This window comes from Bubalus bubalis, chromosome 4 (assembly GCF_019923935.1).
Source record: "Bubalus bubalis isolate 160015118507 breed Murrah chromosome 4, NDDB_SH_1, whole genome shotgun sequence".
Lineage (NCBI taxonomy): Eukaryota > Metazoa > Chordata > Mammalia > Artiodactyla > Bovidae > Bubalus > Bubalus bubalis.
This window is the reverse complement of record NC_059160.1, coordinates 85,552,398-85,565,369: the sequence shown is the minus strand read 5'-3', so window position 1 is coordinate 85,565,369 and position 12,972 is coordinate 85,552,398. Positions and strand designations below refer to the sequence as shown.

Sequence of the window (12,972 nt, the reverse complement as noted above, 5' to 3'; positions counted from 1 at the left end):
AGATGGTAAGAGATAGATAACAGGTTCCATCTTGTTCTTTGGGTTCCTGTCTACCCTTGTAGGTTCCGGATTATCCTTGCCCTCCCTCACTTCACATCCAGTTTTCCTCCTCACTGCCAGTCTTCCTGACCTGCAGCAACTTCAGGCCCCTTTCCCGATGCCTGGACAACAGCTTTCCATAAACCTTTTACCAACTTCCATAATTGTATAAGGTCTAATGCTTATGTTCCTTATTCTGTCTCACAGATAGTGGTTCTGCTTATATGCCTGCATCCTATCCAATACTGACATACATCTTTTATTTAATCCACTAATAGGATTTCTCTTTTTCCTCCATGTCCTTGACCTCCATCGCATTGGGCATCTGGTGAAGTAGTTGGCTTAAATATAAGAACTATGTTGTTTTAAAAAATATATATCTTTAAACTCTAGATTCATATTCTGTGCATTCAGATGCACACTGACTTCATTTCATTTCTTCATTTCGAATCTGCCTGCAATGAAGGAGACCCGGGTTTGATACCTGGGTTGGGAAGATCCCCTGGAGAAAGGAATGGAAACCCACTCCAGTATTCTTGCTTGAAGAATTCCATGGACAGAGGAACCTAGCAGGCTACGGTCCATGGGATCGCAAAAGAGTCAGACACGACTCAACGACTGACACAGATGCACCCACAGTGAGAGACACTTACAAGCTCAGGAAAAACCAGACTCCTGTTGCCCTTCCTGGTCTCACTGCAGAGCATGGTTCTTTGAGCTGGAAGAGTGTGCAAAATCAGCTATACCTACTTAAGTTGTTTCTCCCTCTTTCCCTTTATCTGTGTGGTTTCCTTTATTGCATGTGGTTGAACTTCAATAAGTTAAACACGGATATAAGGCAATTCCACTGTAAGCACACTGGCTTCTACATCAGACGTTTTCTTCATTTCATTTCTAGTTTTAGTATGGATGACTTTTGTTTTTTTTGCCCTCAGTTATTTCACCCTTGGGCACACTTGCTCCACAGAAAACTGCATTCCACTCTTTTCTTCAGTCTCCTCAGTCCCCTTTTCATCTTTTTTTGCTCAATATCTACAATTTGAGATTTGTGCGATTGCTGCTTCAAAGTTGAAAACTGAGCAAATTATAGCTGTGGATTTTGTTCCTGAAGTGACATGAGCATGTTCAGGCCATTTGCAGACTTCATGGGAAACACTGGCAATCCTAAAAGTATTATAGAAGGATCATGATTTATCCTATTGTTTAGTAAGTAGAGCAGAGTTTCTTGGGAAGAGGATGTATTTCCATATTGTCACTTAAGAATTGTGTAAATCTTATACTGGGCTGTGAGTTTTAATTAACAAACTGCTTCCATTCAGGTTGGAATTCCTGATTTATTGAGGTTCTGTTTCACCTGCATTCCACTTAATTAAACCCAGAAGCTTCAAGCTTGATTTACTGTCTCGTTTCCACTGAAAACACACTTCTCTTACAATATTTATAACTTTCTTAATAGGATAGTTATTGAAAAACAAGCCTTTGTTCACTCTGATGATACTCAAAAATTATAAAAATTCAAAATCTTCTTTTCATCTCCTCATTTCTCTGCGTGAAAGCCCACAGAGGTTCCCCATTGCCTAGAAGACAATGTCTCAGATGTTTTTCACCTGATACATGTGCCAGCAATTTCCACTTGGCAGAAAAACTCCCACAGAGCCTCTGGTCCCGAGGAGGTGTACTCTCTGGATTATGTTTGTAACCCATATCCCTCTGGCCTCACCAGTGCAAATGGGGTCATGGTTTAACCTAGTGCCTCCTGATTGACAGTCTCCACCTGCGTGAGGGCAGGTTGCCCTTCTCAGGTTCCTTCTAATTTCTTCCAGTGGGTCTTCGGGAGTGCTTTACATGGGCTCCCAGCCCTCTGCTTGTCCTCGGCTGTCCTTCAGTTGCAACGCGTTGATCCCTGTCCTGGACACGGATTGCTGCTACCCCTGCCATGCTGACTTCAAGGTGAGTTACTCCTTTATTACCAGATGAAGCACAGACACAGACCTTTTACTTAATTCCTCCCAGTTACACTGAAACCAGATTTCTGCTTGTTTTTTTTTTTTTTCTTTTAATTAGAGAATAATTGTTTCACAATGTTGTGTTGGTTCCCGCTGTATGGCAATGTGAATCAGCCATAAGTGGACATATACCCTTCCCTCTTGAAAGTCCCTCCCACCCCACCCAACCTACCCCTCTAGGTTGTCACAGAGCACCAGGTTGAGCTCCTTGTGTTATCAACTCCCCACTAGCTATCCATTTGACATATGGTTAATGTAAATGTTTCAATGCTCTTCTCTCAGTTCGTCCCACCCTCGCCTTCCCTGTTGTGTCGACAAGTCTGTTCTCCATGTCTGTGCCTCCATTCCTTCCCTGAAAGTAGGTTCACCAATACCATTTTCCTAGATTCCACATATGGCTGTTAATAGATGATATTGTTTTCTCTTTCTCACTTACTTCACTCTGTATAACAGGCTCTAGTTTCATCTACCTCAGTTCAACTGACTCAAATTTGTTCCTTTTTAAGGTTGAGTAATATTCTATTGTGTATATGTACCACAACTTCTTTATTCATTCACCTATAGATGGATATTTAGGCTGCTTCTGTGTCCTGGCTATTATAAGTAGGACTGTGAAGAACATTGGGATACATGTGTCTTTTGAATTATGGTTTTCTCAGGGTATATGCCCAGTGGTGGGATTTCTGGGAAACCAGGTTTTGATGTTAACCACAACTTTTACTAGAAGCCCAGGAAATAGGAAATGAAAGCAAAGAAATTTTATTAAATATAGAGGCTCTTGGAGCCATCTATTGCAGCCCACCATCATTTGGGGATGTCTTACTTAATGATTCCTTGGCTGTAGGGTTTCTTTTCCAACCAGCCGCCAGCCAGCTACCCTGCCAAGGATGCCAGCTGCCCTCACTCCCATGCAGTCTGGATATTCGGGTCTCCACGCCTGAGAGTAAAGCCCTAAGAAGGAGTTTCCCCCTCATCTCCAACTTAAGGTCTGCCTTCCCTGTTGTCACTCTCAGTCCCTGGGTCTCCCTTTTCCCAGGGCGACTGAGTGGGAACATCCTCTGCTAACAGGAGAGACCTCAATGCCTACCACAGCTGGAGCTCTGCCTTCAAGGAAACCATAGCAGAACCCAACTGTTCTGCTTTGCGCAACACACACACAGAGGGTCACCTCCTTATGTTTCTATCTTCTGAATCATAGAGAAAAGAACAGTTTCCTCTTTTCTAATTTCTCAAAGTTTGTGTTGAGTAGTTTTAAACATGAGGTAAGTTGAACTGCGCCAAACCTCGTCAAGTTTCTCTTCATGCTTTTCCCATCATGAAGGAAAAATCAGGCCGACGTGTTTTTCCCATGGTCTCAGCTTCTAATGTTCTACTAGCAACTCCTCAGTCACAAGCCTACATGTCACTGTAAGACAAACAGCTTCTTGATTTTATTTGAAAACTTTTTTTTTTAACTGAAATATAGTCTATTTACAATGCTGTGTTAGTTTCAGGTCTATAGCAAAGCAATTCAGCCATACAGATATATGTATACATACATATATATAAATATATTATTTTCAAGACTCTTTTCCATTATTGGTTCTTATAAGATATTGAATATAGTTCCTTGTGCTATATAAAAAGTCCTTGTTTATCCACTGTATATATAGTAATGTGTATATATTCTTGTTGTTTATCCATTGTATATATAGTAATGTGTATATATTAATCCCAAACTCCTAATTTATCCCTCCTCCAATTTCCCCTTTGATAACCATAAGTTTGTTTTCTAAATCTGTGAGTCTGTTTCTGTTTTGTAAATAAGTTCATTTATAACATTTTTTAAGATTCCACATATAAGTGATATCATATATTTGTCTGACTTCACTTAGTGTAATAATCTCTATGTCCATTTATGTTGCTGCAAATGGCATTATTACATTCCTTTTTATGGCTGAATAATATTCTATTGTATATATATCACATCTTTACTCATTCATCTGTCCATGGACACTTATTTTGCTTCCACATCTTGGCTATTTTAAACAGTGCAAGCAGCTTTTTCTTTAGATTGCAAAGTATAGTCTAGACCCATACTTCGAAGGAAACCCATCTCCAGAGGAAGTAATGTGCAGAATATAAATCTACTTTAAACATATAAAATCTTTTACTTAGACCCACAGCTTCTCAATGTTTGCATGTCATTTTCATAATAAAATAGCTCATTGATGTGTCAGTCAGTACAGACTAGGTTATGCTGTAATAACAGACAGTCCTGAAATACTGACTTAAAGATTTATTTCTCACTTATGCTACATATCTGCCTGAGGTTAGCATGGAAGCTTTTTTGTTGTGATTATTCAGGGACCTTGGAGGGAGTCATTTTCTTCTCAAACATTACCAGTCCCTCTAAGCCTCAGGGCAAGAGGTTCTTGCACTGCCTATTTATTAATAAGTACTCCAACTTAGTTACACGTCCCCCACTCAAACACAAGGAAGCTCCATCCTACAATGACCCTACTCTTTTCCTGACATTTGAAGAAATACATTCAGCTGTTTAACATCTCAAAGTCACATAATAGTTCCAAATAAAGCCCAGGTGTTGTACTAAAACAGAGCTCTACATGTGCAACTAATTTTAATCTTAATAATAACTGTACGAAGGAGGTACTATCATTAGCACTATTTTATAGATGAAGAAACTGAGATCCAGAGAGTCTGAATAACTTACTGTGGTCATACAGCTGTAATGGTAATGCTGGGATAGTTTGACTTCATGGGCTGTACGCTTAACTACTACACATCCAATTCAACTTTCCTCAACTGAGCTTATCATCTGCCTCCCACCTTCCCATAATCCTGCATTTATTCTTTTTGAATTTTCCTAATTTAGGTAAACGGCACACTACCAGCTGTCTTGTTGTAAATGTCACCAATCTGGGACTTGTCCTTGGTTCCTTTCTTTCTGTCAAGTTCCATGTCTAGTTCAAACTAGCTCTCAAGGAAGGCTGATCTTTGCCACCCTCTTCTCTCTTCCTAGTACTGCAGTCCTTCTCTCAATGATCTCTGACATGATGCCCCTATGGTCTATTCTCCACCAAGCAATCAGAATGAATTTTTAAGAATCTATATCTGAAGAACTTAATGTGTTATTCCTTTGCTAAAAATGCTACAATAATTTCCCAAGACATAAGGTATGATGTTTTATTATTGTTCCTTCTGCTGCTGAAACAGCGCCTTCCCCAACACACACACACACACACACACACACACACACACACACTTGGCTAATTACTGCAAATTTCAGCTTAACTGTAACTTCTTTACAAAGGCCTCCTTTTTAAATTGAAGTATAATTCTTTTATAATGTTGTATTAGTTTCTGGTGTACAGCAAAGTGATTCAGTCATATATGTGTGTGTGTGTGCTTAGTTGCTCAATTGTGTCCAATTCTTTGTGACCCCATGGAGGACTGTAGCCTGCCAGGTTCTTCTGTCTGTGGGATTCTCCAGGCAAGAATACTGGGGTGGGCCATGCCCTTCTCTAGGTGATCTTCCCAACCCAGCGACAGAACCCCAGTATCCCACATTGCAGGCAGATTCTTTACTGTCTTAACCACCAGGGAAACTCAAAAATACTGGAGTGGGTAGCCTATCCCTTCTCTAGGGGATCTTCCCAACCCAGGAATCAAAGCAGGGTCTCCTGCACTGCAGGCAGATTCTTTACCAGTTGAGCTACCATATATACATATGTATATATATTCTTTCTCCAATTCTTTTCCATTACAGTTTATTAAAGGACATTGAATATAGTTCCCTGTGCTACACAGTAGGTCCTAAAATTTTAGACATATGTCACACAAACTACTAACCATCTAAAATTCTTTTTATTTCAGGGTCTTATAAACCTTTGATTTTCTATTTTTTTGTACGTCTGAGGTAGTAAAAGTTTATTAATTACCACTTCATAAATTAAAAGTTGAATATTTTTGTTTTATTAGACAGTGATAATTTGTACAAAACCACATTTGTGTTTCATTGAAAAACAAAATGATTTCAAAAAATATTTTCACTGTAGTCATTAAAAGCCTTCTTGGCAGCAACATTATCACAAAAAAAAAGAAATAAAAATAAAAAATAAAATAAAATCTATTTTATATACAATAGTGCATATAGGTTAATCCCAAACTCCTAATTTATCCCCACCTTGCCCCTTTGGTAATCATAAGTTTGTGTTCTATGTCTGTGAGTCTATTTCCGTTTTGTAGATAAGGTCATTTGTATCATTTTTTTAGATTCCACATAAAAGTGATATTATATGATATTTGTGTTTATCTGACTTACTTCTTGTAAGGAAAGAGCAAATTAGCCAAGATGATGTTGTCAAGCTCTCTCACCCCATGCTCTCTTGCTCTATGTTTTGTTTAGTTCAGTTCAGTTGCTCAGTCGTGTCCAACTCTTTGCCACCCCATAGAATGCAGTATGCCAGGCTTCCCTGTTCATCACCAACACCCAGAATTACTCAAACTCATGTCCATTGAGTGCGTGATGCCATCCAACCATTTCACCCTCTGTCGTCCCCTTCTCCTCACGCCTTCGATCTTTCCCAGTATCAGGGTCTTTTCAAATGAGTCAGTTCTTCACATCAGGTGGCCAGAGTATTGGAGTTCCAGCTTCAGCATCAGTCCTTCCAATGAATATTCAGGACCAATTTCCTTTAGGATGGACTAATTGGATTTTCTTGCAGTCCAAGGGACTCTCAAGAGTCTTCTCCAACACGACAGTTCAAAAGCATCAATTCTTTGGTGCTCAGCTTTCTTTACAGTTCAACTCTGACATCCATACATGACTACTGGAAAAACCATAGCTTTGACTAGATGGACCTTTGTTGGTAAAGTAATGTCTCTGCTTTTGAATATGCGTCTAGATTGATCATAGCTTTTCTTCCAAGGAGTAAGCATCTTTTAATTTCATGGCACATTCACCACCTGCAGTGATTTTGGAGCCCCCCCAGAATAAAATCTGTCACTGTTTCCATTGTTTCCCCATCTATTTCCCATGAAGTGATGGGACCAGATGCCATGATCTTAGTTGTCTTAATGTTGAGTTTTAAGCCAACTTTTTCACTCTCCTCTTTCACTTTCATCACAAGGCTCTTTAGTTCCTCTTCAGTTTCTGCCATAAGGGTGCCGTCATCTGCATATCTGAGGTTATTGATATTTCTCTGGGCAGTCAAAGCACAAGATTCCAGCTTGTGCTTCATCCAGCCTGGCATTTCTCATGATGTACTCTGGATATAGGTTAAATAAGCAGGGTGACAATATACAGCCTTGATGTACTCCTTTCCCTATTTGGAACCAGTCTGTTGTTCCATGTCCAATTCTAACTGTTGCTTCCTGACCTGCATACAGGTTTCTCAGGAGGCAGGTCAGGTAGTATGGTATTTCCATCTGTAAAATTAAGATTTTTCCACAGTTTATTGTGATCCACACAGTCAAAGGCTTTGGCATAGTCAATAAAACAAAAGTAGATGTTTTCTGGAACTCTCTCGCTTTTTCGATGATCCGGCAGATGTTTGGCAATTTGATATCTGGTTCCTCTGCCTTTTGTAAAACCAGCTTGAACACCTGGAAGTTCACAGTTCACATACTGTTGAAGCCTGGTTTGGAGAATTTTGAGCATCACTTTGCTAGCATGTGAGATGAGTGCAATTGTATGGTAGTTTGAGTATTTTTTGGCATTGTCTTTCTTTGGGATTGGAATGAAAACTGATCTTTTTCAGTCCTGTGGCCACTGCTGAGTTTTCCAAATTTGCTGGCATATTGAGTGCAGCACTTTCACAACATCATCTTTTAGAATTTGAAATAGCTTAGCTGGAATTCCATCACCACTAGCTTTGTTTGCAGTGATTCTTCTTAAGGCCCACTTGACTTCACATTCCAGGATGTCTGGCTCTGGGTCAGTGATCATACCATCGTGATTATCTGGGTTGTGAAGTTGTTTTTTGTACAGTTCTTCTGTGTATTCTTGCCATCTCTTCTTAATATCTTCTGCTTCTGTTAGGTCCATACCATTTCTGTCCTTTATTGAGCCCATCTTTGCATGAAATGTTCCCTTGGTATCTCTAATTTTCTTGAAGAGATCTCTAGTCTTTCCCATTCTGTTGTTTTCCTCTATTTCTTTGCATTGGTCGCTGAGGAAGGCTTTCTTATCTCTTCTTGCTATTCTTTGGAACTCTGCATTTAAATGGGTATATCTTTCCTTTTCTTCTTTGCCTTACTTTTCTTTTCTCAGCTGTTTGTAAGGCCTCCTCAGACAACCATTTTGCCTTTTTGTATTTCTTTTTGTTGGGGATGGTCTTGATCACTGCCTCCTGTACAATGTCACGAACCTCCGTCCATAGTTCTTCAGGCACTCTGTCTATCATATGTAATCCCTTGAATCTATTTGTCACTTCCACTGTATAATCGTAAGGGATTTGATTTAGGTCATACCTGAATGGTCTAGCAGTTTTCCCTACTTTCTTCAATTTAAGTCCGAATTTGGCAATAAGGAGTTCATGATCTGAGCCACAGTCAGCTCCCTGTCTTGTTTTTGCTGACTTTATAGAGCTTCTCCATCATGGCTGCAAAGAATATAATCAATCTGATTTTGGTGTTGACCATCTGGTGATGTCCATGTGTAGAGTCTTCTCGTGTTGTTGGAAGAGGGTGTTTGTTATGACCAGTGCATTCTCTTGTCAAAACTCGATTAGCCTTTGCCCTGGTTCATTCTGTACTTCAAGGCCAAATTTGCCTGTTACTCCAGGTATTTCTTGATTTTCTACTTTTGCATTTCAGTCCCCTATAATCAAAAGGACATCTTTTTGGGGGTATTAGTTCTAGAAGGTCTTGTAGGTTCAACTTCAACTTCTTCAGCATTACTGGTCAAGGCATAGACTTGGATTACTGTGATAATGAATGGTTTGCCTTGGAAACAAACACAGATCATTCTGTCATTTTTGAGATTGCATCCAAGTACTCTATTTTGGACTCTTTTGTTGACTATGATGGCTACTCCATTCCTTCTAAGGGATTCTTACCCACAGTAGTAGATAGAATGGTCATCTGAGTTAAATTCATCCATTCCAATCCATTTTAATTCCCCGATTCCTAAAATATTGATGTTCATTCTTGCCATCTCCTGTTGACCACTTCCAATTTGCCTTGATCCATGGACCTAACATTCCAGGTCCCTACACAATGTTGCTCTTTACAGCATTGAACTTTACTCCATCACCAGTCACATCTACCTCTGGGTATTGTTTTTGCTTTGGCTCCATCTCTTCATTCTGTCTGGAGTTATTTCTCCACTCTTCTCCAGTAGCATATTGGGCACCGACCAACCTGGTGAGTTCATCTTTCAGTGTCCTATCTTTTATGTTTTGTAAATAATGACTATGTAACAGCTGAAATCTCTTATAGTACTGTGCATGCGTGTCACAAGGTACTTGCTTGGTTACAGTCTACTTTTATTCTGTAAGCACATACAAGCTCCACCTGAAAAGCCTTTGGGGCTCTGTTATGGCTGCATTATTTTTGAATTTTGGTGGTGTGGTGGTATGGGTGTGCTACGGCTGTGTCTGCTGGGTCAACAAGAGGAGAGAATGCATCGTGTCTGCTGTTATGGCTGTCATGCCAATCAGGAGAGAATAAATGTGTTTGCAGTTCCTAGGACTCCTTGAGTTTTCCTCCAGGTTCCCTGCTTGTGCCTTGCCTACCCTGGGTTCAGTGAACAGTGAGAAACAGCAAGACTATCGGCCTAGTTGGCAGAATTAGCACTTCTCTTAGTATGATAATCTCTAGGTCCGTTCATGTTGCTGCAGATGACATTGTTTCATTTTTTTTTATGGCTGGTAATATTTCAGTGCATATATATATATATATATATACCACATTTTTTTCCATTTATATACTGATGGACATTTAGGTTGCTTCAGTGTCTTGGCTATTGTGTATACTGCTGCTATGAACATGGGTGCATGTATCTTTTTGAATTCGAGTTTTGTCTGGTTATATGCCCAGGAATGGGATTGCTGGATCATATGGCATCTCTAGTTTTAGTTTTTTGAGGAATCTCTATACTGTTTTCCACAGTGACTGTGCCAATTTATATTCCCACCAGCAGTGTAGGAGGGTTCTCTTTTCTCTACACTGTGTCCAACATTTGTTATTTGTAGACTTTTTAATGATGGCCATCCTGACTGGTGTGAGGTGATACCTCATTGTAACCTTGATTTGCATTTCTTTAACAATTAGAGATGTTGAGCATCTTTTCATGTGCCTGGTGTTATCCTTTTTGTCTTCTTTGGAGAAATGTCTTTTGAGGTATTCTGCCCTGTTATTGATTGGATTAATTTGGTTTTATGTTATTGAATTGTATGAACTGTTTGTATATTTTGAAAAGTAATCTCGTTGGTTGCATCAATTGTAAATATTTTTCCCAGTTCATAGGTTGTGCTTTCTTTTTGTTTATGGTTTCTTTCCTTTGCTATGCAAAAGCTTTTCGGTTTGATTGGGTCCCACTTGTTTATTTTTGCTTTTATTTTGATTGCCTTGAGAGACTGATCTAGGTAAGCATTGCTACAATTTATATCAGAGAATTGTTTTGCCTATGTTCTCTTCTAGGAGTTTTATGGTATCATGTCTTATATGTAAGTCTTTAAGCCATTTTGAGTTTATTTTTGTGCATGATGTAAGGGAGTATTCTAACTTCATTGATTTACATACGGATGTCCAGCTTTCCTAACACCACTTGCTGAAGAGACTTTCTTTTCTGCATTGTATATTCTTGTCAGATACATACCCTTTTTAATGCTTCTGCAGTGTGATGTTCTTCTTTCTAAACAGGTCTCAAGCACACATATATTGACTTACTCAGTGCTTATTTTCATCACTAGAAAATAAGCTTCATGATGGTAGGGTGAATGTTTGTTTGCTGCTGTATCTGTGGCAACTTAACACAGTGCTGGCAGACAGCAAAGCATTCAATGTGTATTTATTGAATGAGTGCGTTAATGCATATTACTAGCAACAAATTGCTTGCAATTCACTTCACAGTAGATGCTAACACTGCAGTGGAGAACCTCTGGCTGGGCATTGCTGAACTTCTTTAGCTTGCAAAATATGTAATGCGGTGGGAGAAGTCTGGTTCTGATCTTAGATCTGAGTTCAGACGGCAAGTTACCATTGACATGGGTGAATGCAGGAAAGTTGTTTAAATGCTCTGTTAATACTTTCATCAGGAAACTGAGAAGAATGACCTCAAAGAATTGGCCTGGAAATTTAGCCATGTAATGTTGGTTCTCGTCCTTAGACTATTGCCCTAGAATCTCTCTGCAGCAGTTCACTCCTTGCACTTTTCTAACGTCATCTTTTGCTGAAGACCTGAAAATGACAGTTCAATCTGTGTCCCTCTGCCTACCAGAAACATCATCCCTATTATTTCTTGCCCATATTTGTCCATTTTTTGAAAATCCAGTTCAGAACTCACCTTTTAAAATAAAATTTCTAATATGCACCTTTCTGCTTCTTCAGCATTTCAAGAGAAATTTGTGCTTGATCATACCTAGTTTTATGAATATTTCCAGTTGATTACCTGGATAGATTGCAACTCCCTGGTGGTGGCTTCTTTGCTTTGTATGCTGCGAAGTGCTTTGTATGAAGCACACAAGCAAAATGTTGATCTGTTATTGTTGAATTAATTCATCTAGGAAGTAGGAGTTGTTCTAATCATATTTGTTTCAGGCCAAATAAGTTGTAAGTTTCAGCCAGAACCATCTTAAACAGAAAAGAAGGGGCTCGTGTTGACAGGTTATGATGCAGTGACTTTTAGTTTTTATCTTCTTTGACATATATACTAACCCTGGGGTGTTTTTGTTTTTTTTTTAAAGCTCAGATTTCTCAAAGAAGTTTTTCCAGTGAGACAGAATAATCAATCTTCTTTAGTCCATGTGTTAAAGCTGAACATGCTTAAAAACAAAACAAAACAAAAAAAAACTTTGAAAAATACAAACTAATAGCAGGAAAAAAAGAAAAAAAAACTCAACAACAAAAAAAATGAATGGAATAGTCCTGTATCTGTAAAATAAATTGACTCTAAAGTTAACCCTCCCCCCGGCCCCCCAAAAAATCCTCCAAGTCAGATTACTGGTGAATACTACTTAACATATTCTGCTCAAAAGTCTTCTGGAAATTTGGAGAGGAGCTAATACTTCTCAACACATTTGTGAAACCAGCATTATCTTGATAGTGCTCCAATATTCCTCACAAACACACACATCTGAAAGACCTTAACAAAGTAGTCACAAATTGAGTCCACCAGTGTAGAAAAAGACTAATAAAACCTGATCAACTGAGGTTTATCCCAAAAAGGTAAGGCTGGTTCAACATTTGAAAAATCAATGTAATTCATTACATGGACAGTCTAAATGAGAAAAATCTTATTATCATTTCAATAGATGTAAATAAGATTGATAAAATTCAAGATCTATTCATCAAATAAATAAATAAATGAACTCTTAGCAAACTAGGAATAGAAGGGAATGCCCCAGCCTGATAGAGTACATCTACCAAAGAAATCTACAAAAAACAAAAACAAAAAAACTTAATGGTGATTAACTTTTAGATCTTCCTACTAAGATCAGAAACAGGAAAGAATTTCCATTGCACTGAAGTTCTAAAAAAGTATAATAAGGCAAGAAAAGCAAATAAAAGATGCGTGTTTTGGAAAGAAAAAATTAACACTGTTTATACTCTCAGATGACATGATTGTATACATAAAAGATCCAAAAGAATCTAATAAAAAGCTGTTAGATCTTATAAGCAAATTTAATGAATTCTCAGAATACAAGAGCAATACATTTAAAAACTCAGCTGTATTTCTATACACAAGGAAGAAACAATTGGA

General features: G+C 38.6%; 1 long non-coding RNA gene across 2 annotated transcripts in view; it reads left to right on the top strand.

Annotated features, from left to right (window-relative positions):
- Positions 1-581: 581 nt before the first annotated feature.
- Positions 582-12,972, top strand: part of LOC123333290 — a 193,392-nt gene continuing 181,001 nt past the window's right edge. For both annotated transcript variants that reach the window (XR_006550565.2, XR_006550566.2), the window contains exon 1: positions 582-1,989. This is a non-coding gene — a long non-coding RNA (uncharacterized LOC123333290). The remainder of the gene's footprint in view (positions 1,990-12,972) is intronic.